The 22,365-nt window shown below is 38.0% G+C and overlaps 1 long non-coding RNA gene across 16 annotated transcripts in view; it reads right to left on the minus strand.

Annotated features, from left to right (window-relative positions):
- Positions 1–22,365, minus strand: part of LOC111932288 (uncharacterized) — a 198,278-nt gene that overhangs the window by 69,249 nt on the left and 106,664 nt on the right. For 7 of the 16 annotated variants that reach the window (XR_015288887.1, XR_015288884.1, XR_015288888.1 and 4 more), the window contains one exon: positions 12,654–12,788. The exons of 8 other annotated variants lie outside the window; for them this stretch is intronic. This is a non-coding gene — a long non-coding RNA (uncharacterized LOC111932288). Of the gene's footprint in view, positions 1–11,210; positions 11,260–12,653; positions 12,789–22,365 lie in introns of all 16 variants that reach the window. One more of the 16 variants, XR_015288885.1, reaches the window with a different exon arrangement.

Raw genomic sequence — 22,365 nt, forward strand, 5'->3', positions numbered from 1 at the left:
CACTGCTTATATTATCTTGTTAGGGCATCCCATGGTAAACACTGGATGGCAAAGCAGACTTTTTAATGACAACTAATCAGAAGGTCAATGGCTGCAAGTCACAACTAAAGTAATCAAGTTAATAAGACAGTGTTATTTTAGCTGAAAACCAGCTGAAAAGCAGAGGTGCAGAAGGGGAGTAGTGCACAGTTCAGCTGTCCCTGCTTTTAATATTTCTTTTCCTACAGGCATGATTTTCAAATCCCTTTTCCACAGTGCCTTTTTTAAGTTAAAATTTTCCCAGGGAAATTCCACACATCACATTCCTAGCAAACTGCTTATCAAATAAAATTACTCGACAATGTATTCATTAGAACTATAAAGAGACTTCCTTAAAAGGCTTTTCTACATAAAAAAAAACCCAAACAAAAACGGTGTTTGTTTGGCTTAAGTATTTAAGCCTCTGTTCTGATACACAGCATAATAGGGCTGGTGCCATGGTAACTACTGTGTGGCTTTTTAATTGAACAGCTGACTTCCAGGAGTGAGAATTGCTACCTGCTTCCCTGCTTTCCACAATTTACCAAGGCTCTATCCCAAAGAAAAACAATGAATTAGGGGCTGTTAGCTCCTGTGGACTTGACAGCTATGTTTTCACCATGCAGTAGGTGTAGTCCATACAGAAAAGGTCTGCAAAAGCTGCCATAGTGCACACATATCCAGGGACAATAATTTTATTTGAAATCATCTTACAATTGCCATTTTTATTTTTTTTTATGCTTGGTCTGATATTAAGGACAGGAGAGGCCTGAAAGAACTCATTAAGTCCATATACAGCCTAGTAGTATAGGAAAAGGTCTACGTATTATTACATGTTATGTATAATTGTACTATAAAGAAGATTTTTTCCTCCAAGTACCTAATTGGGATGCAATACTGGTTATTTTAAGCTTTACAAAAGAGTTCTTTGCATAATAGAGTGGCTGTTTCGTGCAGCTCCTATGATAAAATTCTCACCAGTCTTAAAATGACAGATGTAATATTACCTTTAATAAGTGTCTACCGATGCATGCAAATTGAATTAAATAGTGGGAGTACAAATTTGTCCGATAATTAAGATAAAAATTCATGTCAGCTTAAGCCCTGATGTATATTAGTAACCCTGTATACTTCTTTTTCTGCATTCTCTACCAATTACTTTTAGTGTCGAACTCTTGATTACTGTAATGTGCAGTCCTTTAAAAATTTATAAATGATCTGTAGAAAGTATTAAACAAACAAAAGGCTTCCTTTTAAAGCACCTTCAATAAAAAAATATTGTAACTTCACAACTAGAGAGCCTTACAAGCTGCTCAAAGTTCAATATACCTCACATTGAAATAATTCCTCTCAGAGTGTAATAGAAATGGGAAATAATAGGTATAGACATAATAATAAATAGTGTGAGCAGCAAGCAATGTCTCCAACCTGTGAAAATGGTGACTGTTTCGGAAAAGGTCTCTGTTGCATGTCAGGACAAAATTCTACCACCAGCCCAATTTTTCCACAAGCCAGTTATGAAATTTAGCTCTTTGGCTTTCGTGTTTGTCTCTCTTTGAACACATACCTGGAACTGGAAATTCAACATTTTTATAGTTAAGAAATTCAACTAGGACATGAAATAGGCAGCTCAGGTGCTTGAACCTGAGTTAAAAAAATTCTTGTAAATGTCCCAAGTCATGAGCTCCTCTTGGATAATACTTTATATGCTTTAATTTTTGACCTTAGATGCTTTCTTTGACGCAATGCACCTTATAAAAATGTTATTTAAATGGCTACAACCCCTCATAAGTTGTAATTACAATAAAATGTTTTTCAACCAAACCCTATAAAATTGCTAGTAAAAAAATTCCATATCAGTTGTTGGCATAAATGGATGTGCTAAAATTGCCTGGAATATGAATTTACATTTTCTACCTTTTTAATCAGGAGTTTCTTAACTAAAATATTTCTATTACAGAAATGACACATCCTTGAAGAAAACCAGAGTCTAGGATCATTTGAGGCTAATCATTGAACTGTAGAAGGAAATTTGTGCTTGACAGAACTGTGATCTTCAAGATAAAGAATTCAAATTCATAATGCTAAAAGCCTGATACATATTTTGGAAATGAGAAAAAATTGGAACTTTGTCCTGAAACATCTTAATTTTATTTTTTGTGAGGACCTAGAGCCAAAGTTCCCATATTTCAGTATTGCTGAGAGAAGTCCATAATTGCTTTGCTGATGCAATGAGGTGTCCCATGAGGAGAACCCACCCAGGTTCCAGACTGGAGATAGAAATCTCCTGAAATTAGCTGGTCTCCCAAGTATTGCAACATTTGAAGCAAGATACAAGAACAAAACTGGATCTGGATCTTGGATTCAAAATGTGTCCACAACCTATGTTAGTACTCCTTGAGCACCAAGTAACAGGAAATGTGGCTTTGGATACACTTATCATGGGTTTAGTCCCTTTGTGTGAAAGATTCAATATGTATGTATTCTCCAGTGATGGTTAAACACCTCAAATGAACTTTGCAGACACGTAGTGAAGTTAAATATCTGTCAAAAAGAAAAATCAGCTGGCCTGAAAATTCAGTCTCTTTTGTTTAACTGCTTTGTTATCACTGAAAAAAGAGCAGCCAGCCATATAGGCTTACAGGTAATGTAGGTAGAACAAGCACTTTTAAAGTGTAAAGCCAAACCAGACCAGAAACACCGGAGAGACAGTTCAGAATGACAAACCCACCCTCTGAGTGGAAGGCCACCCTTCTGCTCCAGGCTTACAGCAGAACTCAGTTTCAGACAGGTGAGCACAGCAGTGCAGCACAGAGCAGCCACCTCTGGCCACGATGTTGCACTGAAGACACTATTTTATTTTTCTTACAGGAGCTTGACCTGCTGAAATCTCTGACTGTGCTCCTAGACACATCATTGTTATTTCTCTTCCCATCTGTAAAATGCAAATAATAGCACTAGGGATGTAATGAGGATAAATGCATTAAAGATAACGAGGTGCTCAGATACAATGGTAATACGAGCCGTGTGAGTAAGCTTTGCTTAGGTTTGTGTATGTTAATAACAGTGTTCATTCTGTCTCGGCTATAACACTGTACTTGGCAACAATTTAAGTATTATAAAGAGTCATGCTGTATAATGAGTGAGATTAAAGAGCTGAATGGGTTTGGAAGCCAAGACTAGCCTAATGGAGCAAATAACACAGACCCTGTCATTAACCCTCATCCACCTTTCCTGCCACACCCAGCGGGGTGAGAGCTGCATCCCAGGCAGACAGCATTGCCCAGCCAGCCTCTGCTTCTTCTCCACAAGCCTCCATCCTCAACAACTGCAAGGAGACAGGCAGGATCCATGCCCAGCAGAAATGGATGAGAGTACAGTTAAAATATTGGTCTGACCTTATTTAAACCAAGATAAAATGTTGTCCAGGATATTTCAATATATTGATGGAGGGGTGGGGGTTGGGGGAGGTAGAATCACATCCCATGCTAACAGATGTCTCTTGGAAGGGGACCTCAAAACCATTCCTAAAAATATTCAAATACTGTATTTTTTTATCTTTTGACATTAAAGAATATTTTTCATATTCTCACAGTCATTTGACAGATAAAATGAGAGAAACAAGATAGGGTTTATGACTGTTGGAAGCCTCAGGACTGAGCTTTAGTTTTAATTTACTCTTTGCAATCCTGCAAAGGAGGAGTTCCAGACTCAGTCATAGAGTCCATCCAAGGTTAATATGGCTTTGCAGTATGACAATCAGTGGTGTTGCAGTAAGAAGACACAGAATCACTTCCCCTGTAACTGTGTCAATAGTAGTGAAGTGATTGCCTAATTTAATGCAATGTCCTGGTGCCTTCTGACATGCATGTTGATTCAGTGAGACATTTGGTGAATTTATCTGGCTTATCTGTTGACTCTTCCAATGGTCTCCATAAAATGATGTGGCAAGAGACAAAACAACAATGGCTGAAGAGCAGTGCAAGAAGCCAACAAGCCATAGACACCAGTGCAACAAATGACCACAGCAAGTGCTGTAAATAGGTTCCTCAGCCAGAAGGAGCTCAACCATCACCTTATCCAAAGGCTGAAGTAATAGACTTTTGGGAATATGGAGTTCTCACTACCTTTTCCTGAAAAAGGGCAGAAAAAAGACCCTTCTGTGTCAACATTCTTCTGTTCAGCATTTTTATAAGGGGATATATAGGGCAATATGAACAGAAGTGCTGTCTTCTCTACAAGGCACCAACACATGAGAGGAGAGATGCTTTTAAATGAGTTGAGTTCAGGGAGGCTGAGTTTCCCCATCCCTGACTATGTGAGGAATAAAGTCACTGGAAGGAACAACCCAGGGATGTTCCTGGTGTTGTGCTCCCTATTGCCTTTCATCGAGTGCAGTAGAAGCTCTGCCTAATTACACCCGTGATGAATTTGTCCTATCTGCTGTGCACATAACAGAGAAAGGTTTATTACAGATTGGTGTGCCTTGGTCTCTTCTCTGTAATCCTCACAACTAGGACACAGCAAATGGGAATTGATGGCAAGGACCAACCTAAGATTTAACATCCTGGTGTTTCCTGGGCTTCTTGACTTTTTTTTTTTAAAAAAAAGTGTGGTTGGTGAGTTAATATACACAGCTATTCAGAACTACAAATGACTATTTATCCTGCAGCCAGCTAGAAAGGTTCAAACTATATCACAAATGAGGGCACACCAGGAAAATGGCTAACTGTGGTCTTTAATTTGTAAATAATGATTTTAGACCATGACCCTTAATAGGACACTGTCACTTGTGCTGTGATTTATGTCTAGTGTGATGACATCAGTACCAATACTGCTGATAAAAGAACACTTATATTGAAGCAAACAGGATGATGAATGGAGTACAAGTCTACTTACTCATTTCATTACTGACTCTTCTGTTCACCACAGAGCTAATGTAGCGAGTCATTGTCTGCCTTGGGAGTATTTTGCAGGTTGAATTTAATGGCACAAGTATGTGATATGTACTTCAGTCCTAGAGCTTGAAATGGCACAATCATAGATTAAAAAAAAAGATGTGTGTGTTCAATAGTTTATATATGAAAGAGAAAATATCTTTATGTCAACTTCCTAAACAGGAAACAGATAGAAAGTACTTCTGTTATTTTTCTTGCAGACTTTCCAAGGTTTATGAGAGCACTTAATTCCCCAACAAGTTAAATTTCTGCATATGTTTTATAGAGTGGACAAAATTAGCAAGTAACAGAACCAGCATAGTTAAGTATGACACACATGCTTTTTAAAGGTACCTAGTATTCCTTCTTTTTTTTTTTTTAATTTTCCATTACAAATGCAGAAGCATTAACATATAGCCACCTTTAAAATGCTTTCATTAGCAAACATCTGATACTGAAGCCTTTGCCGAAGTAAATGATGTAAATGTTAACATTAACCTTAATCAGACCTATTTCCTAAGATATAAATACTATGCTAATGAAAGAGTCTGCCAGCATAATCAGGAGGGCAAAGAATTCCCCTAGGACTCTTCAAGCATGTGTATGTCACCAATAATTCTGCTAACCCTTGAGTGCTAGTGACTTTGAGTGTAGAGAAGGGAAGGTAAATGCAGTTTTATTAGTGCAGTTTTATTGCTATGGCCAGCTGCACTCTTTTCGCTATAAAAGGTAATTACTTCCAATAGTAACAAGCTAATTGATTGCTAATTAAATCAATTGGCACACTAACCGCTGTCAGAAAGTGACAGATTAGCTGGTCACATGACAGGGTGTTAGTAATGAAAAGTGGACATGGTCTGAGTGTGATTGACACAGCAGATGAAAAGTGATTTGGGATCTCCTAGGTGGTCATGAAGAGGGCATGGAAAACATGATTGATTCAATGGTGACTGTCAGGGAGGAAATGAGAATTGAATGGATTCAGTGTTGCCCTGGAACCTCACCACATGATGCTCCAAGTTTTTTCACATGTAAATAAGCTAGATAGAGCTTTCTGGCAAATGAAAAGCAGGATGGGGGAGGAAAAATGGGAGGAACAGAAAGTGAAAGTCAAATCAACAGAACTCAGAAACTTCAGTTTGCTTTGTAAAGGGGAAATAAACCCACAATTTTTTCAGCAAATAAGGATATGCCCCATCTCTTATTTTCATTAATTGTGAATGTTTATGGATTAATTTAGGAAGGCCTTCATAAAAGATAGAACTAATTTTTGAGCATGTTGCTTTAGTTTGCAAGAACTCTATATACTTTATGTAACAAAGGAGAGGAAAATGGAAAGAGCTTTATGCTATTAATATTGCCCCAGCACAGACAAGTACATATACAATTATCTGTATCTCCCTCTCTCTGTGTCTCTGTCTCTTTTAGATATTTATGTAAATATATAGCAAGTTCAGTGTCACAAAAATGAATCGATTTCCTAAAGATTAAACTATCTTTATCATATCTAATATTTAACATGCTTTTATCTCCTAAACTTAGTATTATAAAGTAGTCAGTCTCTCAAAGCCCAACCTTTCAAAATAAAATAGAAAAATGTTAATTTTTTTTTTCCTGGAACACAATCCATCTTGCTATATTGTTATTGCCATCAAACTTGAGTAAGTGTTTCTGAAACACGAAAATTTTTATATTGACTTTGAATAAGAAATAGTCAGTTAATTCTGAGCATAATAATATGCTAATAAATGAGTTAATACTCAGTGTCTCCTAACAAATGCTGGCATTTAACTGTAACTGTGAAGGTATTATGCAGATACTTCTGAAAAGGAGACAGTTATTATTGTTTTATTAACATCTAAGGTGGTATGAGCCAGGGCCTGTGTGCTTTATTCATCCTTTCTGAAGAAAACTGGCACTGTTAAGCTCAAGTGCTCTTTGGCCATGCACCCAAACCACTCTCCCTGAGGGTGTTTCCTTCTAGCAGAGCCCAGACCCAGTGGTGTTGCACAAGATGTGTGGACATAGTCGTTAAAACCCACCACTTGTTTTAAAAGGAAATGGGAGTCTGGCCTCATCTCCTTTCTCATACTGCCCTATTTAACTGCTTTCAGGATGGTGTGGGAAAGAGGTGCCACTAGCTATGAATGATTTTACTTTCTCTAATAAAGAAAAGAATTCAAAATAAAGATGCACCCCTTTCTTTTGAATGCCATAGCTTGTGAAGCCTGTGAAGTCATTGAATGAGGCCATGACTGGTGGGAAGAGACATTTACACCATCCAGAGATTTCTGCTTTGGCTAACTGAAGCCAAGTGGGATTAGAGGGATGCAAATGATTTTTTGTGCCATAGTTTTTGGACAGACCGTTCACCAGTGCACACTAACATCATCTCACTACAAGATTCTGGTGGAATCCAGATCAAGAGAGTAAAAAACAAAGTGCATGTTCATGTTCTGCCTCAATTCCTGCTGAGTCTCTTGTAGCTGCCACATTATTTGTCTGCTTCTGTCTTTGAATTTGCTTCCTTGCTTCTTTCTTTGTCTGTTTTTGAATGGATGTGTCCTGGCATCTCTTCCATCATGCAGGTACTACCCAAGAGGAAGGGAAGAAAGACTTTCATTCACAAGAATTACAATTCATTTAATCCAAATAACCCAAGACCTCTCAGTTAATTTCCTTCTCAGACATAGAAATTAAAACAAAGGGAAAAATACTGTGAAGAATCCTGTCCATACAAGTTATCCTATCACTTTAATGTTATGCCTGAATCCATGGGGTTTTACATAAAATTATGCTTCAGATTGTGCTATAGCCTTAGAGGACCAATAAGCACCATCCTTGGTTAGCACACGTTGTATGAATATAACAGTATGTGGCTGAAACACATTATGGGGTCATTAGTTCCTCTTAGTATTTCTCTTTTAATTCCAGTTTATAGATTATGAAGGATCTTTTCTATCAAAGAACTTTCTACTAGGGTGAGTATAAATGGCAAAATTATTTCTTGATATTAACTTTTTCAAGGATATCAATTCTTGTTCTTACAAATTATCTTTGCACTTTCCTGTGTCTATTCTTTAACCACTTACACAAATGAAGGCAAAGTTCATGCACACAAGTTATTAGAGACTAATTTTTCAAATATGCTTATTCATGAAGCATATACTCATCAAGTTTCAGCCAAGTCTCTTAGACCTATAAACAAGAATGGGCATTACGTACAGCTATATGTTTTGTCATTTATCTCATCTCATGAATCAAAGCCCAGAAGTTATGAAATATTTCCAGCAAAACAATCACGCAAACATTTTGGCACTGAATTTCAAGCCAGACTAACTTCTAAGCATGGTAGAAATCCGTAATGAGTCATAAAAATCTTCTCTTGAACAGCAAGTTATTACAAAACGATCTGGAAGTTCTACAGAGAGCACTGGAATATATTTCTCAACTTCATAATGTGTATTTTTGTCTTTTAAGGTGAACAATTAAAGTTTCTTTTCTTATGCTGATGGCTTTTCCCCACCCAAGCACAACACAGTTATTGCGGATGAAATTGCCAGTCACACTTTGGATTTGACCTGCTTCATTTGAGCACAGCTAAAATCCAAAATACCTCAAAAAACACAGACTTATGAGTCAAGTCATGCAGAGCTGAGAGTGGTACTAATAGAGGGGGAAGTCCTTTTGTGTTCTCTACTCTATCAGCTCCTTACTCTGGAATGTGTGTTTCAAGCCCTACATGTGAGTGTGGCTCAGGAGGCAGCCACCACGTGCTCAGGCAAGCTGATGTCCAGGGTGGCAGTGGAGTTCTGCAGCCACATTCCTGAGGGAAACCTCTTCCACTGCAGGTAGACCCTGGCTGGGCACCAGCCTCGTGCAAGGTGTGCAGAGGTTCCTCTCTATTCCCATTTTCCCACAGGTTCCAAGTGGGATTATCCAGCAATGTTTGTGGCCCAACTGTGACAGCGTGTGCCTGAAAAACACACCTGAGCCTGTCGTTGTGCGCCTGCAATCAAGATGCATATTTGGCATGCTGGCCAGTGTCCTGAACCTTATTACTCTCTTGGAACAACCAGGACACAGATTTACACACCCAAATATGAAATCAGGCTCTCCAGGTAAGTCCATGAGCACGAGAACTTTGACCCTACCTATAACCAAAATCCCAAATGAAAGTTTATCCTGCAACTTGAATGAGAAGTCATGTTAAAATTTGTTCCAATATTTAAGGACATTTTTCTTCATGGTTAGTTTGACTGCTGTGCAGAAAGAGGATCACAACAAGGATCCTGCTTTTCAGTGTGTTGTAAATATATATCCTTTCAGTGAACTAACAAGGAGTGGGAGGGAAAAATATTATCCCAACCTGACATGCTACCACACTGATAGAAATAAAATTGAGTTGAACTTGTGTAGATTCCACTAAGCTGCCATTTACAAGATAAAACTAACCCCACTTGTGGCTGGGTTATTTTAAGTCACAGAGCTCATTCTCTATAACGACAACAAAAAAGCAAAGAACAAAAAAACCACTGAAAAAATATAAATGTAAAAGATTTAAATAAACATAGTAGTGTCTGAAAATTTAAGGGACTTTTGTCAGCATGGTACCTGCTTGCCTACTTCTACACATCTAAATATCCTCTTCTGTCATTTATAAGCAATGACTTGTCTAGTTGAGTACTTGGGAAAGATAAAACAAATCCATTAATGGTGAGAAGTCAACACAACATAAATTAAAGCATGTCAAAACCCCATGTACACTCTCTCAGCTAAAGTGGCTGTAGATCAAATGAAGCCTTCATACCCAGATTAAGCACCTTAACCTATGCACATTGACATCATAAGTTTTCTTTACTTGACGGGTTGTTTTTTGTGCATCCACAAACAGACAATTGTACAGCTCACATGCAATAGGGAAAGCAAATCTTATGATTTATATCAAAGACTATTGAAGCCCCACACTGATACTCTTGATACTTTTAGTGACAAAATTCCCACTGATTTCAGTGGGGTCATGTCTTTTACCTCAGTGTATTTGAGTTTATTTTACCAGAAAGTAGTCTGAGGCACTGCCAGACTTTATTTACTATGTATTGCTCAGCATGAAAAGAAGGAAATAATCTGACCTAATTTATCTGCATGCCAGGATTGTCTTACATCAACAGTGAAAAAAAATATATATTCTGAAAGGATTCCCAGACATAATTTTGGGTCTATTCTGCCTTTTTTCAGTATGACTTCTTAAAGACACAAGAGCTAGAGCTGGCTGGGCACCAAAAGCATATGAAATGCCTGTGTCAGCTGGGTGAATCCCAAAGGATTACGCTTTACCTAGGTATAGGTGAAGCTTCAATGTCTCTCTCACCCACTCTCAACCTGCTTTGAATTCTACTATTTGCTCCCTGTTGTGAAATTCAGGTTTTTTCTTTGGACCTGATCCAAAACTCATTAAAGCCAGTGTGAATTTAAATGAATGGACTTTGCCTCATGATTTTAATTAAAGCCTTTTAGAAGCCCAGCCCTCTGAATGTTTCACCCTTGCTGAAACACTCTTATCTTTCCTTCTTCTGCTATTAATGACACAATCCTACCCATCCCAGCACAGCCTGTTCAAAGACGACTTTTTCAATTACCATCAACTGCCATCTCTATGCTAATAATTCACTGATCTGCATCTCTCTAGACCTGTCTCTGTGTGCAAATTAAGGTCTTGGTCTGCCTCTTTAACATCCTCTGGTATTTTGCTATCACCTAAAACTAAGCAGAGTAAAAACATAATTCTAACCTTTCCTTCCAAGATTTCTCTTCCTCTAAGAAATATCACCATCCTATCTGCTTCAAACTTGATGCTAACTTTGGCTCATGTCAATCCCCAGATCTTCAGATGCTTGTTTTGCTAGACCTGGCCAGTCTAAAATCTCTGAAATACGGACTCAATCCAAAGTGCCTTGAGTTCTCATCATCTTGACTTTCAGTTAATGCCACATTATTTTCTCAGGCCCAAAAGGGTACAGACTTATTCCATTTATATCTAGTAAGAATGCTACCAAAAAGAACATATTTTTCCCTAGCCTTTTGCTTTGATTATGCCTTTTCCTTCTTGAATAACATATGAACTGGACTTTACTTTCCAAGCCCTTCACACACTCCTGTCAGTACGTCTGCATGAGCTCACATCTTAATTCCTTTATAAACTCTTCATCAAGGCTTTTTTATTCTTTTGCTTTTGCATAATTGGAAAATGCTCACCACAGATATGCACAGAGGTATCTCACTGTTCAAACAGGAGTTATTTTTCCTGAGGAAAAAAAACAAACCAATAGAGAGTGGTCAGGCTGCTTATGATTCCTATAAGTGTTTCATTGCTTCTTCTTACTCCCTGTTTGACAGTATCCACTTACTGGCTCTTCTTGCATGTATGCATCTGTGCTGTATCATAGATCTTTGGACAGTCTCTGCTTTTTACTTTTTCACTCATGCAATCCCCAAGCAAAAAGGTTGTTAGACACTGTGATAATATTGATCTGCAGGAATATTTGTTAAGATTTTGAAAATGTCAGAAAGCACATGATAGAAAAGAACATATTTTTTGTGTTTTAAATCATTGGCCCAATGTGTGAATGTGACTAATATTTAAAAATAAAACAAATAAAGGAATGTTTGTATAGCATGCAGGTGATGAGTCCCTGGTCCTTTAGGTACCCAGGTACAGTTAAAAAACAGAATAATCTGGCAACTGAAAAGCACAAGTTTCTAATGCCAGTCTTTAATGGCAAAGGACATGAGAATGAATGAAATGTTGGCTTAATGTAACTTCTGTGTGAAAATTATTTATAAAAAATCACTCTATAGTCTACATTTACAGAAGATTTTGGTGCCTCACAGACCAGGTTTTAGGCTTCAAAATTTTTTAGCACAAAGTGGCCAGTTTTGTCCCAATACACACTCTAGTCCACACTGAAGGAGGACCACAAGCTGATTTTAGGGATATCACTGCCATCACCTTTTCCTGCCCCACATTATTTCCTTTTTCTGCTCCAGGCCCTGCACTACTGTGGTCCTGCCTTGTCTGCACACACAACCAGCCCAGGCTCCATGCTGCACCTCCTTTCTGGTCTCAGGGTGTTCCTCTGGCAAAGAGGGTAGAACTCTGTATTAATCTGGCCTTTCTCTGTGTTTGTCACTGGGACTGCACAAAAACATAATCCTGTACCTTACAGGCACTGACACACAGGAGATCAGAGATTGTAGGGCAGCAGCTGTCACAGCGCTTCCCTTCCCACTCAAGACTTGAGAGCCAGCACAGGAGAGGTCCCAGAGCAGCAGAGTGACTTCTATGAACTGCTCTTGTCTCTAAGGGAAATAACTGGGTGAGGAGGAGTGGAATTGGCATTTCTAATGACAGAAAATGAAACCATCACTACTATTCAATCCTTATCAATATCTAATTTCGTTATAGTAAATACTTGGGGTGATTTTTCTATTAGGTGCACAGTAGGGAAATGTGTTGTGGTGAGGTTAACATATTGGCTTGTAAACAAATTTCAACATTGAATACTTCCACCAAAACTGCTTTGACAACTTACTTAGCAGGTGGTAGATGGAGACTAGAGGAGGATCTGTTTAAAAATAAATCCACTCTGAAATGAATTAGAAAGTGCAGATACAGCCTGTAAAAGCATCTATACTCACTTTATATCCTCTCCAACATCCCAGCCAGAAGTTTCCTGGTCTGTGTAACATATTCCTTATCTCTTCAGCTCCTCATTTTCCTTCACTGATATGTTGCAGTTTCTTCTTTGTGGTCTCTCAAATACAGCATTCAGCCTTCAAGACATGGGAGAACAGATTTACACAAGAGTATGAAGATATTTTTTCTTTTGTTCTCTCTTCTCTCTCTAATAACTTTTCACATTCCACTTTCTCTTTTAATGTGAGAAGACTATATTAGTGGTTCCTTTTTAGGTGCTGCAGCTGATACTGAGAGGAAAGAAATGGTATATGAGGGAAATTGCTGCAGGCAGATCAGTCAGGACTTGGAATTGTTGGGATGTATGAGCAGGGACTGAGAGCTCAGACATTGTAATGGCAGGCACAGGGTGAAGTCCAGATTGGAACAGAACTCATAAAAGCAAAATCTAACGAAGGAAGGATCACAACAGAAAGGGACAGTTACATTTTTGTACTTTCCAGTGAAGACAGAGAAAATAGCATGGGTTAGTCCCAGGCATAGAGTGAACAACTGATGCCTGGAGTCCATGAAGTCCTACTCTGCTGAATCCCTCTTTCTGTCACTGCTGGGCACCCCCTGGGCACCCTCTACATTTGTGCCAGATATCGTTGTGGGTTTATGACACAGACAAAAAAGCCTGACAAGAAACTAATGCTTGAACAGGGTCCCAGGATAGTTTTTAAAATTAGATTTCCAACAATAAAAGGATGAGGGTATAAATCTACAGGAAGTACTTACTGCAGACTTTTAATGAAAGTACAACACATCAAGTTCACTAGAGATAACTAGCTTCAGTGCTTGGGCTAGAAAGTCCATCATTCATCCAAGGAAGCACACTGCAGACAAATCTATTCATTCTCAAAATGGAAACATGCAGAAGACAATTTGGTGAAAGCTGTGTTTGAAAGGGTTTTGGACTGCTTTGGGCTGAGGGGAATTGGAAGAATTCTGTTATTTAGACAGATAATGGCAAGTTCCATTTGGGAGAGGTCATCTGTTTTTGTTTTGAACCCAGAATTCCTTGGCCTAATAGCTGCAATACATCCTATTTGCTGTAGAGCAGTTTGAACAGATTGAGATAGTCTAAAAGTCAGGATGACTGCATCTTGAGTGTGAACATTAGACTTCCAAGTCTTTTTATTTTACCACTCTTTATTCTTGCTATTTCTTTAATTTCCACTAAACTTTTTCTTTAAAAAAAATTGTCTTCTCTAAGTGGCTTTAGTACAGTTTTTTTAACACTTAAGATGTTTACAGTCAGCCTGTACTAATGTAGAACATGCAAGGCAGGATGACAGGGAAGTTGTAATGATCAAGAAGAGACTACAGCTGGCATTAGCAAGGGGGTCAAAGATTAGAAACTCATTAACAGATGGTTATGAAGCTTCTCTTGAATGTGACATTCAAGCCCCAAATAGTGATATTTATTATCCTTATTTGATGTTGGAGAACAATCAATAACATTTGCTTATTGGTTATCTACCAACATTGAGAAGTTTCCATTCATAAGGGATAATGAATCACACACTGAAGAAGTCCCTCTCCCCCCTGAGTATAATTAAATATTGCACTAGCTGATCAATAACAACTAGATTTAGAGGAGGTATGGGGCACTATGCCATTAGCCTGATGACAGGAGCAGTTCAGATTTTTAAAATTTGTCTTTGAGAAAAGATAGAAAGATAGTCAAGATTTTCCAAAGCATAAATCTGCATACTTTTCTTAAAGACCTTTTTTAAACAGGGAATTGAGTCATTCGTCAGCATCCAAGTGGCTGAAATAATCGCTTTTTAACAAGAACTAAATGTCAACTCTTATTTTGAAATCCTTGCTCTGTTTGAACATAAATTAGGGAAAGAAAGAAAAAACTGACATTGTCAGTAAAAACAAAAATTAAATTTCACTTTGTGTGCCCAGGAGAGTCATCTTCAGCACAGAGGGGACTTGGACCTGCTACGAGCACTGCCAGCAGCGCCAGTGACACCCCAGAAAGGACATCTCAGTCTGGGCCATTTTTGTGCCCACAGGGCTGGAAATGGGGGCTTACTTTGCCCAGTGGAAATTGCCCACAAGGACCCCCTACATTCCTTGGTTTTCTGAATTATGAATAGCTTTGCTTTCCAGTGTAGACTGGGTCAGTAGCTTTTTTGATGACCAAATCAATTAGGAAGCCACGAGCATTATATCAAGAAAACACCAGCCGCTGCTGAATTGGTTTTTAAAAGTAAGCTTGAAAGTTTATTGATTTAACTTCCCATGTTAAGGTTTTTTCTCTTTTTTGAATCTCTGGTGTCCATTTTCACCCTCTTTGTGCCAGCAGCACAGTGCTTTGTAACTTCCTTTCCCAGAGAAACCCAAAAATTACTTTCTGCAAACTTCCTCAGGCTATATATATGTAGCTGAGTAAGATGACCCAAAAATTTTCTTATCTGAGGACTGTACGTTGCTCAATGAAGTAAGCAGGAGATTAATTTGGCTAGCAGAGAATAGTAAGATCCTGGAGGCAGTTATAAATCTTAATTTTTTTTTTTAACTTCATATTTGATTTAGAGCCTTATAAAAATCTTTTGCTTTTAGAAATACAAGTATGCTCCTATACTGAGAACAGAAAAGCCATTTAGTGCACTGCGTTGTTCAGCTACAAATATTCATCAAAAGTATCATCTTCCTCTCTTCTTGCTTCTCATAGTCTACTGATAGACAAATGGTTTGTCCCTCCCCTCAAGTCTTATCTGCAGCCTCTGTGCACTACAGCCAAAAGATAAGATTTAGTATCGCAGTTGCATAGTAATTTAATAAGCAGACCTTGGAGAACAAGTGAAAAAAAAAAAAAAAAAAAAAAAAGAAAAATGCTAAAATATTGCTCAGAAAGAGAAACTGATGGAGCTGTTCACAAAAAAAAAAATAAAACAATAAAAATAAAATCAGGCTGGGAGCCTTGAGGTGTGATACAGACAAGACAATGGAGCTTCTGAATGCTAACACAGCAGACTCCCCAGACAGCTTAGGATCACCCACTTAAGTAGTCCTTAACTTTTCACAGTTAAGGAAAGTGTTTTTGTGACCCATGGACTCCTCTGCCTATACCACTCTCTTTAAATTTGCCATTACTTCTGACAGTTTACCCAGTGGTGTAAATTAAAGACGATCCTTGGATGATGACTCCCTGGGATGATTTGATGTCACACCAAAGGAAGTCATCACTGCAGCTGGAACTCAACTGGACTGGAAATTATATGTATGGAGAGAAAGCTTTCTGTCCTCATCCCTACTGTGCACGGTTTTTGATCAAGAACATGTCCAAGATATTTAAACCAGTGTCCCCTCTCCAGTCCCATAATAAGGATAACCTTCCCATACATAAATGGATGGATTGAAGTAATTAAAATCTATATATACAATGACTTTCAGGTATATTTTTTTTTTCTCTCATTCAGAACACAGTTCATTTGGACACACTAATTGATTCCTTAAAAGATGCAAGTGGTATTTTATTTGGAAAATATTAAAGTCAGAAATTTTTAGTAACAAATCCAACAAAAATGGAATTAAAATTTAATGTGTATAAATTGAATGTAATACATTGAGAGTTCTCTTTGTAAATAGCCTGTGTTTTTTGATTTACTGGGACTAGAGGATGAGATCATAAATTTTATATTTGCATTATGGTTTTCTTTCAAGATTTTTATGGTTCCTTTTGCTAGTTCCTTGCTTTCAGGGCATCTTCAGCACAACTGGGTGGGGAAAACAAAGGAATAAGTCTTATCGGTTATTTAAGCTGATATCTTGCACTACCACTGAAGAGATATTTTGATGATACAGTTTTCATTACTAAAATGCTATAGCATAATAAATTAATTCTATGTTGTGAGCTTATCTATTAGACACATTACTACAGAAAAATAAAAATGTTAATTATTCATTATCATCTCTCCGATTATTTGTTGTGGCTGATAATTACATTGAATGTACTTTATATCAGTAATAACCTTCTGTCTACATTTACAACATATCATATCTGGGGGGCTTGTCAAGCTTTTTCCCAAAGCCTTTTCTTTATTAAGACACAGACCTCATGAGTACATAACCTTTATGTTGAAGGCTGATTTTCCTCTTTCATATAAAGAACAAATATTATAGATTAATTAATCCAATGTGATTATAATTTAATCACCCTTCGTCTGCAGTCACAAGGGACTTGGTTATTATTCAGTGGCTCATTCATATTGTTATGCAGAATAAATCCTGTCATAAAAATATTTGTGTGTCACTTAATTCATACAAATAAGCAGGACTCAAAATCAGCAAACAAAACCCACCATTTTTCTTTCTTCTAAACCACAGAAGCTTTGTGTTCTCACAGGCTCTTACTTTCCACCTCTCAGCCATTTGCATCTGTTCAGTGTCTTGCTGTAGAGCCTCCATTTCCAAGAAGAGCAATACACACTGTTCCCTTTCCAAACAATAATTAACTTCATTTTTTAAGAGGCTGACTCAAAATTGAAGAGTGGATCCTGTGCACACCTGACCAAATGCTGCTTGCCCCAGCCCATTTTAAAGCAATGACTTATGCATTCCACTCATGTCTGGCCTATTCCACTTGATTTTATTGTCAGAGAAATGATTACTTATTAATCTAACTTTTCTAACATTTGCTTTTATGCCATTTCCTTAAAGTGTAGCCTGGATCATATTCCTATCACCATGGAAATCCTCTTGGATTATTTCTATATCAAATTCTATGAGCTCTTTGAAGGCTGAATCCTCTCAACATTTATTTTAGAAGGACAGGGAAAAAAAAGAAGAAATTTCTTTTCATGAGACCTTTGAACAAAGTGCAATTTGAAAGTGTGAATGAAATTACTATTTAATAAAAAATGAATATTTGAGCTACTTGACCCTGGCACAATGTTGTTTCATCAAATTAATCAATTTTAAATTTTTACTGTACCTCAAAAAACTAAGGTAATAATTCACAAATGCATTAGATGGAAGCAAATTAGTAATACAAATCTTTCTCTTCTGTTGCATCTAAGAAGTCTGGAAAGAATCAAGTACTAAATAAATATTACCAGTTGAAATGAACTGATCAATAAAAATGCATTCATATCAGAATGGAGCTTAAATGCACAAGAAGCACACAAACACCTAGATTAATTGTATGAATATGACATGGAGAAAGGCTTGGATCTGTGCAGCAAAGAGACAGTAGCCTTATGGCTGGTTAATGATCAGAATCAGGTATTTTTAAAGGAAGCAGAAAATTTCCATTAGGCCATGTGAATTTGTATACTGTGCATTTCAAATCTATACTTCTATAATTTCAAAACTCTACTTGCATTACCACGATTTTGTCTTGCACTACTATGAAAATCCAAGAGATTATTCAGATGTGAGAAATGTGTATTTTTAAAATGTGTTTATGCTAATTTCTTCACAAAAAACTTTTGTAGGTAAGCCTAGGTCTGGTTGGGGTTGTTGACTTCAGCAACCCAGCAGAGGTGAGGCTGTTGCAGCTCCATGCTCAGGCTTGTTCTTCCTCAAACTATCTTAATTCTGAATGCTGCCTCATAAACAAAACTTTATTTTTCCTTTTCCAACAGACTGAAATTTTTTAAGACTGTGAAAAGAACTTGCAGGCATAGAAACAACAGACAAAAATTCCATATGGTGGAGTTCCCTTGGTACAAACTGATTTTTCCTCTGGTTTTCCTCTGTGCCAGTGGGAAACAAGTGGGAGCTCTCAAGGAGCTGGGACATGATCTGATTGTTTAACATGTAAAGAATATTGAAATTGGAGAAGCATTGGCCTGGGACTTTCCAAGCCCTTCATTGCCTCAATATAAAAATTACATGGGTGGTCCTCCTTCTTCTGCTCTATCCCAAGCCCTGGGATAAACCAAGAAGCATTTCTCCTGTTACATCTGAGGTTTTAGACACATTAACAGATTAGATGAGCAGTTTTTGCACAACCAGTTACACAGGTATCCTAAATACCAAACAATAGCTTCAAATAAACTCAGCTGATCTCAGATCACGTACGATATGCAAAATTATGTTTACAAGAATTTTCAGACATGATCAGAAGTGAGTTATAAACCTAAACCTAGATGGGCAGAAAGCCAAGTTGGAAAGATCAGAAGACAGAATCAGTGGAAAAGCAAAATTACTGTGTTTGAGTGTTGCATGGGCAGGACTCTCTTTTCCTGAATATACTGCTGATAGTAGATGTGGCTCACATCTACTGTGAGATTTAGATGGTACCTTTCTTCATGGTGTTTTACAACAGACTTTGGAACACTGTTTTTGAACACAGAGTGCAATAGTTTGTCCTTAAACTCTTCAATTGGTGCACAGAGAATTGCAGTAAACACCATCCTGTCCTTTTATGCATCTTGTAGTGCTTGTTTTCAACATGTCTTTTTAACATGATCAGTAGTGTCCATTTGTGACCTACAGATCCCAAACCTGTTCCAATTTCTCATTATGTTCACCAGCTACATTTAAATAGATTGTAAAGGACTAGCTTGGGATTGGGCATCAACTCTAAAACAAATCTCAACAGGTTTGGGAATTCAGCAGCTGAAACAACCTATACTCTTCGTTCTGCTATTATTCTTTGCACAGTGGATACCTGGCACACTGGGTAGAGAACATGGTTATTTATGTAAGATTAACAATACAACAACAATAATTTTATATTGCACCTGTAATTGTCCTACACAGTCCTACAAACCAAATAAGATTTCTCCACCTCAGAGACTTCATGTATTAGACATGACAATCTGGTTGTAGACAAGTCAATTATCTCTCAATCTCTTTTCCTTAATGTCTAATCTGTAATAAGAGTACACAATTTCTATAAGAAAAATTAGACAAATCCAGAGTCTCAAACTCCAGTGCATAATTATAAGTGCCTGTGCAAGTTATTTTCATTAAACATTCCCTCTCAAATAAAAATGCATTATTGCAAACCACTCTGGTCCAGGTTCCAGGAGAAAAGGATCTATCTGTGAAACTGAGAGCTGTGAACATGTAAGCCAAGCAAGGTAGCTTGTATGTGGGAAAATGAAAACCACATCTGACACAAATACAACATAATTTTATCGTCATCCTTCATCCCTCTCTCTTTCCTCCTGTTGCTCAGCCACATCCAGTGACACATCCATGCTCAGGATGCAGATTCTACAGTCTTTGGGGTGGATTTATTTGCCTTCAATGAAGCTACATCAGGTGCTATGCTGGCGTGCTCTAAATCAGTAATTATGAAAAGAATGAAGATGTTGTTTACAGACAGAACAGTTTTTGGTCTAATTCATGCCATAGCAGTACATGAGGACATTCCATGGGCTCCCAGTTCTCTGAGAGGGCACCACAGTGGAGGAATTTAGATTCAGATGTTTTATTTTTCTCAATCATTAGCATCAGAACCTGCTGGCCCAGCCCAGTCTCATTTTATGTCTGCAGCCTGACAAGATCACAGCTTGGGATGACATGGCTGTAAGGAAGGTTGTATTGCTTGTCCAGCATAGTTTCTTTTAAACCACCAGCCTGAATGTTTGCTGGTGAATATGTTTACACAGCTCTTCCCCTTACAATGAAAAGCTATTGCAATGGTACAAAAAACAGTGGTAAAAGTGAGGTCCTCATGAAGACAAGTGGTGGCCATTGTAATAATGTTTTGCAGCTACAGAGCCTTTCATCTAAGGATTTCAAATTCCTTGCAAAGATTGATTAATTAAGGCTCACAGTGAGAGTTCTGTGAATCATCAAACCACAAGCATTTCACACCTCACTGACTTGCAACTCAGAGAAGCTCTTGATGAACATGAGCTAAGTTCCATGAGACTTGAGGGAACCTAGATCAACTCCAGTGGGTTGGCGCTGAAGTCATTTTTCAGATGTGTAAATTTAAAGGGAAGCCAGGTGAGCAATCCAGAGCGCTTTGTTAAGAAGCCCAGTGAGTGATCCTTGGGAAAAGCCTCCTCCTAGATACTGAAACTGCTGCAGTCTGGAAGCTGGGAAGGTGCTAGCAAAATCAGTAGTGATCTCCCATAGAGAATGGAGAAGAAACTTTTAATTCTTTAATTTAAAAAGCTCATTTAGAGGTCTCATTTAACTGGTACATATTTACCTCAATGCATGAATGTTCCCTTTCTTTTTGTAGCACTTGTAGCCATTGTTCTTGACCCAAAGCAATGTGAGACCAAGGTGAAATGGGCCAGTCTCTCTCCTGAGTGTTGGATGACTTGCACAGCACCTCAGGCCTCCTGCTCTCCCATCAGCTCTTCCTTCCCACTGGCACCATTGCATCATCTCTCTGGCTATGCACTTCTCTGGAAGCTATTCATTTCATTCTCAGAAACATTTACAGGACTATAACAACAGACATTTAAAATCCTGATTAGTATTTTCTCTGTCTTAAGTGCTGTTATAAAATATTCCCTGGTCCTGCACAGCTTATAAAGAATGTTTTATACACAAGAATGTAGGCGCCCATTTTTTTAGTTAAAAGTAATGATTTGGTTAGTCATATTTTACAGTTGCTAATTACCCTACAAATGCCATAACCTGTCTGAATTGTAACTGCTCAGTAAAAGGTTTTGTTTTGTTTAAGAGATAATAAGTAATGCAGTGTAATACTACATGCGTCAGGCCAATACATTATACAGTTTAAATGTTATATATATATACACACACACAACTGCTTTCTTTATGTTATTCTTGGCTGAAGAGATCAATTCCATTTGAAAGTAAACCATTTCTTGATTTTCTCTAAACTCCGAGCTTTCTCTATTGTTTATTTGGATGTAAATTGAGCGTAATTGTGGAAATTGAGGATTTGAGAAGACATTTGGGCCCATTGTTGATTTTAATGACAATATAGTGGTCTGTTGGAATACAAAAAGAATGGTAACTACATGAAATCTGTGTGGCTTCTTTGATTAAGATCTTTTCTGGCATATATCTATAATATAGTCACATTGCACACACACACACTGGAAATATGTTTAGCTCCACATTATTCTACTGCAGAGCTGCAGAGAAATGCAAACCCTTATGTTTTCAGCCATTTCTTCATCTTTTTTCATTTACAGATGGCTGATGTTGGTAGCCCAGAGCAGATCACAGCTTGGGCATTTTAACTTCTGTAGAAGCAGCTCTCTCCCAGATGAACTCAGCCTACCTGGCCTCAAGTTGACTTTGTGCCATCCCCCCAAGCCCAGGAGCAAGGCCCTATCCCACCATACCCAGTCCCTTCCCCATCAGCAGCCCAGATCAAGTTCAGGAGATGGCCTCAGCCAGCTGACTGAATCCGCCCCTGGGATTCTTCCCCATTCTCTTCTGGTTTCTTTAGCCTTACTTTCAGTGTCCCCTTTGGAGAATGCTTCAGATCTTGTTCCCCAGACCCTTTCTTAGTTGTCTTTTCCTGCAGGAAACCCCAGCCAAAAAAAGAATTGTAGGTGCTTTAGCAGCAGTTTAGCAGCTGAACAGAGGAATTAGGTTCAACTACCATGAGTGAATTGAAGCAATGTGTCTTCATGGACAGAGAACTGCACTAAGGGGTCAGTGTTTCACTGTTCTCACTGGCCAGCTTCAGGCAAATCACCTCATCCTCCAGTGGCCCAGCTCCCTCACATTAAAACAGGAACTGCATCAGCTCCTTGTAAA

The sequence above is a fragment of the Cyanistes caeruleus genome, chromosome 7, assembly GCF_971803275.1.
Source record: "Cyanistes caeruleus chromosome 7, bCyaCae1.hap1.1, whole genome shotgun sequence".
Classification (NCBI taxonomy): domain Eukaryota; kingdom Metazoa; phylum Chordata; class Aves; order Passeriformes; family Paridae; genus Cyanistes; species Cyanistes caeruleus.